The sequence below is a fragment of the Pinus tabuliformis genome, chromosome 4_1 (assembly GCF_031772625.1).
Source record: "Pinus tabuliformis cultivar Carrire ecotype Pingquan chromosome 4_1, CPIR1, whole genome shotgun sequence".
NCBI lineage: Eukaryota > Viridiplantae > Streptophyta > Pinopsida > Pinales > Pinaceae > Pinus > Pinus tabuliformis.
In genome coordinates, this window is record NC_142303.1 from 354282986 (window position 1) to 354298680 (window position 15695).

Genomic DNA, 15695 nt, shown 5'->3' on the forward strand with positions numbered 1-15695 from the left:
GTTGGATGATACCCCAGAATTGCTCTTCGGTCCAGAAGTTGATGGAAAGACAGGAGGTACTGGAATCTTACCTTTTTATGTTAGCTTGCATATTCATGATAAGATATTACACAATGCAATGTTTGATTCAGGCGCCTCTCATAACCTTATGCCTAAGTCAGTAATGGAGAGATTGAATCTAGACATCACAAGACCATATAAGGACCTATTTTCATTTGACTCCAACCAAGTTAAGTGTTTAGGCTTGATAAAAGATCTATGTGTTTCCCTTGTCTAGTACCCAAATAAAACAATTTTAATGGATGTTGTAGTCGCTGATATCCCACCTAAATATGGAATGTTGTTATCAAGATCATGGGGAGCTAAACTCCAAGGTTCCCTACAATTGGACATATCATATGCCACCATCTCAGTCTTTGGGCAACCAAAGAGGCTATACAGAGAATCACTCATGAAATACATGGTGAGCAGTGAAGAAAAACCTCAAAAATTCCCTATTTATGTAGTCCATTCTAACATGAATTCCTTCATTCTGTTCAATGATGATATAAGTCCAATATCTGATGACAAATCTGTCTTACTTGAACAAGATCTGCATATGAATGAGCAATCAAGTTCCCAAGAAATCCAGATTGGGCAATCAATTGATGAGACCGTTCTAGAAGACAAATCAGATGAAAAACAAGATCTCCAGCTTATAATTCCAAGTCATAGAGAGGCTGTTAAATCTCGCCTAAATCAAGAAATCCTTTGGTTTCTTGAGTTTAATGGATCAGTCAACAAATTAGGGGCAGGAGCTGGAGTATGGATTCATAACAAGCAAAGCAATCATGCAGAAGGTCGAGCCTATAGGCTTAATTTCAGATGTACTAATAATATGGCAGAGTATGAGGCTCTTTTGCTAGGCCTCAAATTGGTAAAATCCTTACAGGCCACAAAAGTTTCAATCCTGGGAGACTCAGACCTCATTATTCAACAAGTGAAAGGCAATTTTGTCACCAATGACAAAAGACTAAGATCATATAGGTCTGCCGCTATTGAAATACTCAAGGCCTTCACTGAATTTCAAATGACCAAAATATCTAGAACCCACAACCTTCATGCACATAGTTTAGCTACATTTGCCAGTACATGCAAATTGCCTTTTGAACCCAACCATTGTTTTACAGCTGAGATAAAACACAGACCTTCTATTCCAAACAATGTTAAAGATTGGCAAGTATTTGAGGATGACACACAGATAAATAGTTTCTTGACCTTGCAGCATGAATTTTCAGGTTTAAACATTGATGTTGATTCTGTGAAAGACACACAACCACTAAGTGAATAGGACCAAACAACTATATCGCCCAAAACAGCAAATCAAATACTTTGTCCAACAACCTTTGACAAGGTAAATATACAAGAACTCAAACAATTACATTTTGATGAAATAGTTGGTGCAGAGGCTGAAGTCATACAGCTAAAAGACAATTTTCTACCATCACGCCTGACTTCGTTGGAGGACATTTTCGACTCAAATGATGTTCCTAGGAAGCCAAAAATGCAACCCCTTAATGTTGCCATTGAAGAATGCAACATTGGAACTACTGAAAAACCCAAGATAATAAAATTGTCTGCATCTTTACCTCCCGACCAGAAGCCCAAATACATTGACCTCTTTAAAGAGTTCCAAGATGTGTTTGCATGGAGTTATGAGGATTTGAAATCCTATGACACCTCTGTTATCCAACACACCATCCCTCTCAAACCTAATCAAAAGCCATTCAAGCAAAAATTAAGAAGAATCAATCCTATGCTTCTCCCTTCAATTGAGAAAGAGGTACAAAAAATGTTTAAAGCCGGTATCATAACACCAATCAGGTTTTTAGACGGGATTTCAAATTTGGTCCCCACAAGAAAGAAAACTGGTGAGATTAGGCTTTGTGTTGATCTAAGGAATTTGAATCAAGTGTCCCTCAAAGACAATTATCCCTTACCCAAAATGGATCACATTCTCCAAAGAGTGGTGGGGGCTTCAAGAATCTCATTACTTGATGGATTTTCAGGCTTCAATCAGATCCTAGTCCACCCTGATGATCAAGATAAAATAGCATTCACAACCCCATGGGGAACTTTCAAGTATGTCAAAATGCCTTTTGGGTTGAAAAATGCAGGAGCTACATTTCAGAGAGCAATGGATATTGCTTTTGCTAAAGAGATTCGTGATTTCCTGTACTTAGATGACCTCACACCGTTTTCAAAATCTGACCAAGAACATCTGAAACACTTGAGACAAATATTCATAACATGTAGGAAATATGGAATTTCCTTAAATCTGAAGAAGTCTCTATTTGGTTTGGAAGAGGGTAAGCTACTGGGTCATATTATTTCAAAGGATGGCATTAGAATTGATCCAGACAGAATACAGGCCATCTTGCAAATGCCCCATCCAAGAACTATTAAAGAATTACAAGCCTTCTTGGGAAAGATCAACTTTTTAAGGAGATTTATCCCAAACTTAGCAGAATTGATCAGATTACTAAACAACATGCTAAAAAAGGATTCAAAAGTGAAGTGGACAGTAGAAGCAAATCAAGCTTTTGAAGGTATTAAATTGGCCCTTACCCAAACCCCAGTCTTAACAAATCCTCAATTTGACAGAGAATTTATCATTTTCTCTTTTGCTTCCCAGCATACCATTGTTGTTGTCTTATTGCAGAAAGATGATCAAGGGAATGAAAAACCTATTGCTTTCTTTAGTAGAGCCCTTAGAGATGCACCTCTGAAATATCAAATCATGGAAAAGCAAGCTTATGCTTTGGTCAAGGCCATCAAAGACTTTAGGATTTACATCCTATACTCCCATGTTATTGCTTATGTACCAAATGCCATTGTGAAAGACATATTGACTCAAGAAAGTTTAGAGGGCAGAAGAGGAAAATGGATTGCTAACATTTTAGAATTTGACATTGAAATAAGACCTACAAAATTGATAAAAGGGCAAGGTTTGGCTAAATTAATGTCTGAAGCAAAATTCCAAGCCTTGGATATTAACCAACTGGACAATGAACCGGAGCTGGCGACTCCAAAGATCAATGCAGCCTTTGAACAATCCCTGTGGTATTTTGATATCTGTTATGTATTGCAAAACCTGTGTGCTCCCCCAGGATTGTGCAGAACCAAATCTAGGTTTTTAAAAATGAAAGCTTCAAGATTTTGTGTTATAAATGGTAATTTACTATGGAAAAATCATGAAGGAATATTGCTGAATTGTTTGAATATGGATGAGACAAACAATGTTATGAAAGAATTTCATGCAGGTGATTGTGGTGGACATTTGTACTGGAAGTCCAATGTGGATAAGATATTAAGGGCAGGTTACTATTGGCCCACTCTGTTCTCTGATGTTAAAAATTTTACCACTTCATGTCACAAGTGTCAAATGTTTGAAGGAAAAAGAAAGTTACTACCACTTCCCTTAAAGCCTATTGCAACAGAAAGGCCCTTTTAGCAATGGGGCTTGGATTTCATTGGGGAAATTCATCCTTCATCTTCAGGCCAACATAAGTGGATCCTCACAGCCACAGATTATTTTACTAAATGGATTGAGGTTGTCCCATGCAGAAAAGCAAATGATTCTACTATCATACAGTTCCTGGAAACTAATATTCTCTCCAGATTTGGTTGTCCTGACAAGATTATAACAGACAATGCTGCTGCTTTCAGATCCAAGAAGATGGTGAACTTTTTCCACAAATTCCATATTACTTTGGGCCATTCTACTGCATACTACCCTCAAGGCAATGGTTTAGCTGAATCATCTAATAAAATTCTTATCAACATCATTAAGAAGATATTGGAAGAGAATAAGAAAAATTGGCATAAGAAGCTTGTAAATGCCTTATGGGCAGACAGGCTAACAACCAAAAGATCTATTGGGGTCAGCCCATATGAGTTGGCTTATGGAATGGAAGCCAAATTCCCTTCATCATTAGGGGTCCCTGTCATGAAGCTACTTCAAGAAAGTCAAGCCGAACCAAACGACATGCAAAGAAGAATCAACCAGATAATTTGTTTACAGCAAACCAGAGATCAAGTGTATAGTAGAGTTCAAGTCCTACAAGAGAAGCTGAAGAAAGCCTTTGACAGAAGAACCAAGGCTGAAGATTTTTTCGTAGGTGATAAAATGCTTAAGTGGGATTCAAGAAGATTAGACAAGGGAAAGCATGGCAAATTTGACTCCCTTTGGAGGGGACCCTTTGTAATTCAAGCAGTACAAGGAAATAACTCTTATTTCTTGAAGAATTTGGATGACACTGAAGCTGAAGAGGGCCCTGTGAATGGCTGGATGTTAAAGCATTATTTTGACTACTTTCCATGTATATAGGGTGGCCTTGCCCTGTACATTATCAGGTGTATATAGTATTTTCTTTCAGCATATAGATAGTTCAGCTTCACAAGTTTTGTAAATAAACAGGAAAAGGCTTTTTATTTCAGAAGTTCCACAATGGTGAAAGATTCCAGTTTTGAAATCCAAGGAGAAAACTTTCAACTTTTGATATGAAGTCAAGAGCCAAGGCAGTCTGACCAGATGTTCTTGGTCTTTCAAGTAGAAAAACCATCCCCAAGTGGAGCCACTGTTAGCTACCTATACCAATAGGTTTCATTTTTCATGATTGGCAGGGGAAGTGCCAAATATGCTCTACTTTGGTGATGCAAAGATATCATATTTTTGTGGAAAACACATATCTACAGTTGTTTGATACTGTCCTACTTCTGAATGGGTGATCCAACAGTCTAAGTTGGGTCATGCCATATTTCAATTTTTGTTGTAGATTAGAGAAAGAAATCTGTCCAAACTGTTCAATCTTGTCAGATCAGTAGTTATGTAGAGAATGAAGGTTCCCAACTACTTAATCTGGGGCCTTGGAAGTAATAAGGCTAGCCTTAGATAGAAAATCAAAAGGAAATGCAAAAAGAAAAGAAAAGAGCAATTGAGGGTTTGCAAGTCTAAGTGCACCCTCCCTGAAGTAATAAAAAATGCTAGGCAATAGAATGGGTAGGTAGATGGGGTTGCAAAAGCATGATTTCTTTCATATCACTGGCCTAAGCAAAGGAAACACATGGTGGCTAGTGCAGATCTTCCTATTCAGCAATTTTGTAGCAACAAAGTGAAGCATGTCTAACTTCCCATTCATTCCTTGTCAAACTTCTTTCTAACATCCCACTATCACCTTTGTTCATAAGAGAAGTCAAACTCTTTTGTTGATTCTTGTTATATAAAGAGCCACATTTCTTGTGTAAAAATCTTTTCATTTTGATCTACTCTCATAACTAAGTTTCTTCCCTAAAAATCTTAGTGTTTGCTTCCTCTCTTCCATATCTCCCATCCAATACTAACTACTAACTCCATTATTACTTAACTCCCTATGTTCCCCTTTTCCCTATTATAATATCACTATTGTACATAAAAAACCCCAAAAAGTGTATATGCCCCTTCCCCTAGGCAATATAGCCTTACGGTTCCAAAAAGTCAGAGCGCAAAGAAATTAAAGTGCTAAAGGCAAAATAGCGCTAAAGCTAAGTCTCGGGATTAAACCAAGATCCGCTTGGTTTAACAACCCTAACCCCATTTTGCAAATAAATGTCAAAAAACCCATTTTTGCCCACAAAACATTGAAAAAACCCAAAAACCCACCGATGGCTAAAGTCCCGCCCTGGCGCGCATTCCCAGAAAAAATAATTGTTTATTACCCGCTCCCCGCCGTATTGTCCTATCATGTCTACTCCCCGTCAACCGTCGGATTTGGGCCCTCCCATCCGACGGTCCTCAGCAATATCGGGCTGCCTCCGATGGCGGTACTTTAGCGCCCGAAAATGTCAGAATGATGACATAGGGCGCTGGACACGCGTCACAATTTAATTGTATCGGGCGGCCTCCTGCCAAAACCACGCCCGTACCTTAAGTGGTCCGATATTACCGCTTACCGCTTTCTGTTTACCGCCCGCCAAGTCGACCCTACGTCACCTCCACGCCATTGCCGAGTCAGCACCACATCAGCGCCCGACCCGCCATCGCTCCGAGCTGTCTGCCACGTCCCCCGTCCACGTGGACCACTCACAGACCGCCACATCATCATTCCGTACCATGACCCCACCTATGACGTCATGCTGACGTCATCCGAGAAAAGCGCGCCAAAGGCCAAATTTCCTATATTTTCGCCCAAAATCACGTTTTTTCGCATTTTCGTAAAAAAGTCTGTTATGCCTCCTGCATGAAATTTCATGACGTTCTCGCCGCCAGCCTGTAGAAATTGATTCAAAGCCGTGGCCACCCACAATTCGGCTTGAATAAGCCTCCACCCATGGCACCGTGACCAGGTATTTACCAATCCTTCCTGCACCTGGTTCAGTTTGTTCTTCACTGTAAAAAAACGCCCAGAACTGCCATTTTCCCCTGAAACTCAAGCTTCCTTGTCCTGCAAGTGACTCAATTTCTCCCAAGAGTGACCAATTGTGCCCCTTTTACACCAGAACTGCCCTGTTTTCATTGAAAATCCTTTTTACCTCAATTCGCTGCACAAAGCTGCATTTGCCTACATTCCCAAGTGAAATTCTGCTTGAAGAGCACCAAACACATGGAGACACCAGTAGCTCTAAACATTCCACCTTTAAATGCCCCACAAAGAGAGCTAGAATGGTTGCCCCTGGCTGACAGAGACTACCAAATGCACTACAACAAAACCAGCGATTAGCGTCCCTTTTTACTTCTTTTTTTGCATCTAGAGCCCATTTTTGGTGCTATTTGCATCCATTTATCAAATATGGTGCAAAACTTGACACAAAATTTGCATCAAGTTTTGCACCAAATCTTACACCAAGTTTAGCACCAGGTATTGCAATAGGTTTTGCACCACGTTTTGCACCAAATTTTATGCCAAGTTTTGTGTCATCCTTTACACCAGGTTTTGTTCCAGGTTTTGCATCAAGTTTGGCACCTAATTTTGTTTGACATACTTTTGCATCCTCATTTGCATCCACTTTTTGCACCTACACTTGCATCAACTTTTGCATCGACTTTCGCATCCTTTTTTGTATCCTTTTTTAAATCATTTTTTGCATCCATTTTTTCATCCATTTGTGCATCCCTTTTGCGCCAAGTTTTACATCGTGTTTTGTGTCTAGTTTTGCATAAAATTTTGCATCTACTTTTGTTGCATCCACTTTGCCCTCTTGTTTGGCATCCATATTTACATCCTCTTTTGCATCTATTATTGTACCCACTATTGCATCTAATATTTTTGTGCCACAATTAGCGCCTAGTTTGGCACCTCCTTTTGCACCCACTTTTGATTATAATTTTGCATCCTCATTTGCGTCTAGGTTTTCATCAACTACTACATCTATTTTTGCATCCCTTTTTGTATCCAATTTTGGACCGGGATTTGCATCGGGTTTTGTGTCTCGTTTTGCATCTACTTTTGCATCGACTTCTATTGCATCCACTTTTGCACACAATTTTGCATCCACTGTTGCACCCATTTTAAATTTCACTTTTTGCATCCCTTTTTACATCTTCATTTGCATCATACTTTGATTCTTTTTTTGCATCTATCATTACATCCACTTTTGTTATGCCACAATTTGCACCATGTTTTGCACTCACTGTTGTATCCACGTTTGCTTCCAATTTTGCATCCATGTTCATATCCTCTTTTGCATCAAATATTGCATCTATTTTTGCATCCACTTTTATGTCAGGTTTATGCATTGGGTTTTGCATCTCGTTTTTTATCTACTTTTGCATCTACTTACATTATATCCATTTTTTGCATCCAATTTTGTTTTGCCTGTTGCATCAATGTTTGCTTCCACTTTTACATCCATTTTTGCATCTTATTTTGCATATTTTTTTTCTATTGTTACATCCACTTTTGTTGCACCCTATCTTGCGCCTACCATTGCAACCACATTTGCTTCCACGTTTGCATCCCCTATTGCATCCACTTTTGTTTCATCCATTTTTGCATATACTTTTGTTTCCGTTGTTGCATCCACATTTGTTTCACCACAATTTGTGCCAAGTTTTACACCTACCATTGGACCCATGTTTGCTTCCACTTTTGCCTTCATGTTTGCATCCAAGTTTGCATTGACAACTGCATCTACTTTTGCATCCACTTTTGTGTCAGGTTTTTCATGTTGTTGTGCATCTACTTATGTTGTATCCACTTTTCATCCAATTTTACTTCTATTGTTGCCCCCATTTCTATGTTCGCTTTTGCATCCCTTTTCCAACACTCATCATATTTTCTGCATTGATGATATTCCTTATGGCATTGACAATTATGAACAATTGATGACAATGTCAATAATATTGACAATGATGAAAATGAAGATGATGGCGATGACATGAATTGTGATTATGATGATAAAGACGATAGTGGTTACAATGACAATGATGATGATGGCAATGATTATGATGATGACGATGCTAATGACGTTGGCGAATCTTCCCAATTTTAGATGTTTTCATTGTCATAATCATAAGCATTATCTTTGGTGTCATGATCATCATTTTCATCTAGGTCATCATCAAAAACAATAATGGCATGAATGATGATGATGCATGATTACAACAATGTCGATAGAAATTACATTAATGATGATGATGTGGATGATAAAAATGACAATGACGATAATAATGGTGGTGATGATGATGATCATCAATCATCTGTCAAAAATAGAGTTGTTATTTCTCTTACGTATATCAATGTGTCCTAAACAACCCTTTTCTAGCACTGATCACATTTTTTGGGTTGATGATATTTCTTACAACATCTACAATTATGAACAATTGCAAACAATGTCCATAATGATGATGATGATGGCATGAATGGTGATTATGATGATAATGTAATGATGGCAATAACAATGACAAGGATGATGGTGATGATGATGACAATGATTATGATAATGAGAATGACCTTACAATCTTATGGATTCGTGAACAATTACTAGTTTCAATACCATCTTCTGGATACGTATTACTATCATACTTTTTAAATTTTCTGTCTCTCTTGAGGTATCTTACTATAATGGTGTTGTCAACACTAGAAAGATATCTTGTTGTAATGGTGGTTCTAATGTTAGCACTAGCAAAGTTTAGTAGGGAGGATGCTACTACAAGAGGAATTCCTTCTAAGTGACTATGGCATTCAAAATGAGGCTTTATGGGCTGCTTGTTAACACATGTTCTCATGCTCATATAAAATTAATGTGAAAAGTTGCTTTAATTGGTTCCCATGCATAATTGATATTGATAATGGGGTGGTATAAAATTGTAATGGGCATATCCGTTAGTTAGTTATGATGGGTCAACAACATTGAAACCATCCAAGTGACATTTCACCTTGGAACAATCGTCGCTCGTGCGAAAACACGAAGTTTATGTAAATGAAAGTTGTGATTGTAGTGGAATTAAAACCATCGAGAAATATCAAAGAAGACGCTGCCTACCAGTTTTGAAAGACAACCAAGGCATTGAACAACTATTTGCGTTAGGATGTAGTGAGGGAATCGAAGGAAATTTGGCAGCCCTAAGTTGCCATTACTATTGCCAATCACACATTCAATAGTAACCATAAAAGGTAGCCACATATAAACAGAACCTCGAGGTGTTGACAGTCAGAATCTATTGTAATAGCTTTGACGTATATATAGTTTTGTGTTTAGATGAGAATGAAGTGGGCTTCATCCAGGGTTCGGCTCAATCCTCGTCCATTCCATGCAGTGGTGTTTAATTCGCCAAGCAAGAGAATATTACGTGAGTGTTCAGAGTTAAATCAACAGAAATCAAGGACGTGTGATTGTCAAATTATTGCTCCTCCCTTATGATTGAGCGCTTGATGCGATGGTCATTATCCTTGGGTGATACTTTTATTCCCCATTTTCTATTGAAAAAGTAGCGTTTTTCTGTTCGATTATGATAGGATTGGATGAACACCGGTTTGGGTGGATGTAGACCCATGTTTTTTTGTGGTGATCTTCAAATGTCTTGAGGATAAGAAAAAAATCCTTGACCAAGGTCCATGGTTTTGGGGATGAGTTGGTCTTCTAGTGAAGCCATGGTTTCCCAACTTCAATCCTCTCACTATGTTGCCGATGACTACTCTAGTATGGGTAAGATTCCCAGTTTTCCCATTCACTTTACCCATCTAGATCTCTTAGAAAAAGTGGGCAATTTTATTGGAAGATTCGTCAAAGTAGACAGGGAAAGACTTTTGAAAGGCATTTTCACCTATGTTTGCATATGTGTTTAGGTAGATCCCAATGAAGTTTTGCGAGATAAAATTGAGCTCAAGTGGATGGGAATTGTGTATTCCCAACCCCTGGACTATGAAAATACAACTTTTCGATATAGGAATTACCAACAAGATAGACACCTTCAAACTGTCTGTCCCTTTCCAATAGGGGCTTCCTCCTTACAGTCATCTAAGAACTCTAGCTGCAGTTGGAGGGATCTTAAGGAAAGAGAGGGATCCAAAATGTAACACCCCTCCCTTGTGTGTCAAACTTTGCAAACCTAAGCTGAGAAAAGCTAGGTATGATGTGTAATATAAAAAGTAAATACATTATTAATAAATTAATCACTTGGAAAAGTGAGACACCAAGAGATGAGATTCTTGCCAAATCACATTGGTGAATGGGAAAGGATAATTCTTTCATGGTAAAGCTTCTCGATTTAATTCTAGATAAGTTGGATGGATTGGAGATAAATATCCATTGAGAAAAACATAAAAGTTGTGCAGGAGAGAAAGGCAATCTTCTATGAGGAAAATCCTCATGGGAGAGAAAGGTGAGCTTTTATGAGGTAAGCCTACGCAAATGGATAAAAAGATCCATAAAAGCGAGACACCGCTAATGGAAACCATATCATGAAAGAAGGTATTAAATACCCATTGCATAGATCAATTGGAGGCGGTTGATCCATGGTAAGAACCTCGACTCGGTGGTGAACTGAAGAGTCATTTCTAGGTTGGGTAGCGGTGCTCTGTTTTCCAAGTATCGTTCTCTCTTTTGATCTAGTTTGACTCACTTGCGTGGATTGTTCTGTATGTTGGTTTCTTACCCTCTATGTTATAAATTCCTTAGCATATGAGAGAATTTGCTTGAGTTTTAAATGCACTGCATGTGGCATTAATGAGATGATTTTATGGATGCACATAAATGAAATTCTAATTACAGTCATAGTATGTGGATCTTATGTAGAATTGGTGTTAACCTGTCTTTTGTTAAGATAGTGAATAGTCGTGCTTGAGCCGCTATGCAAATTTGTTAACTATAGAAATGAGGTGGATTCAATCCACTTATGTGTGGTCATAAATAGTATTTCAATTGCCTTACATGTTCAACAACTGCCTTCAAATGTTGTACGACTACCTCGAAGTACCAAATAAAACAATCATGAGATGTTGGAAATATTTATCATGGATATACTACCATAGGAGTACTATCACATGGAGTCTTATGCCCAAACATTCCCTAGTCTCAACCTGTCCTTATATGTGCATGTTTAGGAGCTCTTGTCCCAGCTCGTCGGCAGGGTCTGTATTCGCCAATAAAGAGTAGAACGAGGTAAGGGCGAACTAGCTATCTCCTGAACCATTCCCTCGACCAACCAATTGTTAGGCTCACAACCCGGCTAGGCAAGGTCAAGTTTAGGAACAACCTAGCTAGGCGAAGTGAGAGAGTACCGTAGTTAAGCGTTGTAGGGTCAAAGAGAGAAGGTGAAGGGTTGGATGCCTCACCGATCAATGCGCTAAAGTAGGGGTTGGGTGCTTTGTCAAGCCCCCCCCCGCTTCTTATTCACCAGTGCCGTGTCGAGAGCAAGGAACATTCTGGCAAATTCAATATTAAGCATCAATCTGCGATGAAACAGGGGATTCCTCTATAATCGGCTATGGGCTTATCTAGAAGGGCACCTCCTGGCCTTATGACTGGCATCTACACCTCCTTCCTTCCATATGCTAAGGTCAATGGTGAAGTGGGTCTAATCTCTTGCTATGGAACTTCATGCATGGACAAGGAATCAATATCTACCTACTATGCCAAGGGGACTATTAGAAGGGTACTAAATAGGACTAAAGACTATTGGCTATTGGAATGGCTAAGTTATACTAGATCTAGATCTTTATCTCGGTAGAGAAGAGAGTAAAGAAGTGAAACGTAGAGATGTGAGTATCATATGTCTAGACGAGTATAATATGTATAGAGCTCGAAGAGAATGAAATTCTCTGAGAGCTAGCCATGGCTCAAAGAGCCTCTTTTTAGTTGTTGAATTTAATGTCGACTGCTTTCTCCTTTCCCTTATTTCCTCTCTCTTATTCTTTTTTCTTTTCTCCTTTCTCTTATTCCCCTGTCCTTTCCCCCCTCTCCCTACCCATACCCCACCCTCGCCCGGACGACCCTCAAGCGTGCCTTCCCCTATCCTCGCCCTATGATCGCTTACCGCTTATCTTTTTTCTTGAACTCGTACCTTTGATGGCTCCTCCGGAGAGCATTCCGTTCTCCTGCGATGCCGCCCCTTCCCTCTTTCAGAGTAAGATAGACTTCTTTCTTCAAACAAGTAACAGTTGTTCGAAAAAAAAGAACAACCAACAACACCCAAAGTACTCATACCGACTTTCTCTCCTACCGAATCGAAGCAAACCGTAGGTAACCGACTTTCTTTCTCTCGATACGGCAACCGAAGCGAAGCGTAGGTAACTGACTTTCTTTCTCTCCTACCGAAGGTAACTACCAAAGGTAGGCATTCATCTACCGAAGGGAGGACGACAGGTAACTGAATTTCTTTCTCTCGATACGACAACACAACTACCAAAGGTAGGCATTCTTTCCGGCATCTTTCCAACTCTTGCTCTTACCTCTCTTTCCAAAGGAAGGAAGGGGGGTGTGGGGGGAAGGAAGGATCAGCTTCCTTCCCACCGCCAATGAAGGAAGGGGGTTGTAAGGAAAATATTATTAGTGCCAAATGAAAATTTATGTTAGGGACGCTTTCACATAGTTAGTTTTGTAATTATTATAAACATCACATACATAACAACCACAAATAAAAAAAGTATGTAATATATAAGAACAAAACTAATGAAGTTGTTAGTACTAAAATGAGGCATATACTATCACATGTAATCTTAGATATACTTAGTGTGAAACACCATGACATCAATGTCTGAGCAATTTGTAAATGTGCAACAAGGGCTCAATAGGGGGCTAATATTTATTTGATAGTCACGTTCTTGGCTTTGTTGCTTCATTTGAAGGAAGGAGGACACTATTGAATTATTTCAATTACATGGTTCACACCTTCCAAGTATTAGTTAACTTGCCTAAAAAGGTTCCTAACACAAGTGATCAATGCAAATATCACCCATAGGCTACTTTTGTTCGCAAAACTTAACTCTCCCACTTTATTTTTGTAAAGACCCACTAATTCAAGTGTAGCCATGGTAGTTGATGCACAACCTCATGTGCACCAAAAAACATCCCATAACCAACCTCCTCGAACCAAGCTTACCCTTCCACTCCTAACACCAAATTGTGCAACACTTATCATAGGGTCCAAGGGGTATTGTCCTTGGTGGCCTCTCATCACTATTGATAACTAGGGTTGAAATGTCACACCCCATGCTTGTGAAACATCTACATCATTTGGCACATTGAATTCCATCCATGCGCACCAAGTTCTAATATGCATGCATGCTTATCCTATATCTGCTTATATTTAGGAATGCCAACCATGACATAACCATTACAATATCTTTCTTCTTATTCTTCTTCTTCTTATTACTATAGAAAAAAAGGACCCTTTTGTTATTCACGAGGAAGAAAAAAAGCACAAACATTGACAAAAAGATTGTAACTTCTGTCATTACAATGGGTTGCCAGAAGACAAGGCATCACGACCCAGAAGAAGAGAAAAAGAAGTTGTTGTAAAACCAGGGTTTTACAATTTTTTTTTCTTCTGCAAATTATAAGACTAACTAGAAATGACAATAGCATGCAACCAAAAATTGTAGAAAGTGTATTATACAACCACGAAGAGGGCCCTACTATGAGAAAAAGGAAGACAGTGACTAAAAATGACATTAGCCTGTAACCAAAAATTCCCGAAAGTGTATTATACAACCATGAAGAGGCCCCTATCAAGAGAAAAAGAAAGACATTGTATTTGAGGCTAATTGAAAGCTGAATGTAGACTCACTTGAAATTTATAGTAAGCTAGTTGATAACTAATAGAAAATTTGACTTAAAGCTGATCCATATTAGTATATGGGCATCGAATGAGAACTTTGAACTGGGTTGCCAACTAATTCATCATAATATATGTAACCTGTCTCCAGACAAATAATTCTTCTTTAGAGAGAATCTACAGTTGTATTTAGCTCCCTATGGATGTGATGGAAATTGATTTCCTAGAAGTGGTTCTTTAACTCCACAATTTTGCTTTTCCAGGAGGATAAACTTATAACTTCCAACTATGCTTTACTGTCATTTTTTTTTGGCTCCGTTACAATATTTGTATGTCAACAACATGGCACACTACAACCAAGAAGATGAACAATTACATCATTAAGAGTTACAAAACCATCTTGCCATTGAATAACCAACATTAATTAAACAACCATTTAACAACATAATAGCAATTACACTATCTATATATATATATATATATATATATATATATATATATATATATATATATATATATATATATATATATATATATATATATATCACATTACACGTATAAATACCGCATTTCAATAGAAGTTAGATGAATTGCGCTAGTCCCAAAGTTTTGCTTTGACTTGAAATTAAACTCTTCTTCACTTTGTGATTTTTGTGTTATCCACTAGCATAGACCCATCTTAAATATAGATATAATATGAGCGGAGAGGGATCCAATTTCTTCATTGGCAATTATTTTTTATGAGCAAACATTATTTAAATGTTTTGTATTTTTTTTTTTTTTTTTTTTTTTTTTTTAATTTATTTTGGCCGACACTAGCAAAATTTCAACTTTGATGATGGACAAACATCGCTGTAACCATACTAGGCTGTAGAGTGAGCTTGGCATATTCATATTATTTTCATCCTCAACATTGAGGATTGTGTAAAGCTCAGTGGAAGATGCCCCTTGGAATGATGGACAAACATGGCTGTAACCATACTAGGCTGTAGAGTGAGCTTGGCATATTCATATTATTTTCATCCTCAACATCGAGGATTGTGTAAAGCTCAGTGGAAGATGCCCCTTAGAATAGTTTTGATGCCCCCAAAATGACTTCCATTCTCAACCCCTCCCCATGACATTTGAACTTAAGACCTCATAACAACTAAACCCCATACAAACCAACTACCCTACAACTTATCATGGATCAACCACAACAATACTTATTATAATAATTTAAAACCAATATTTCTAATTACTTTTCCATATTTATCTCATTTACAAACCCCTCAACCCCATCCCATTATTATTACAATAAACACAATAATATATCACCGAGGAAAGAGTTCAAAATTGCGAAAACAAAAAACACACAACAACCTCTGGTGCCAACATGACAACATGAATGAAGTAGGCCTCTCATGTTGGAGATGATTTAGGGGTTATTCCATGGCCTTCTCTCCCTTTGAAACCCCCCAAC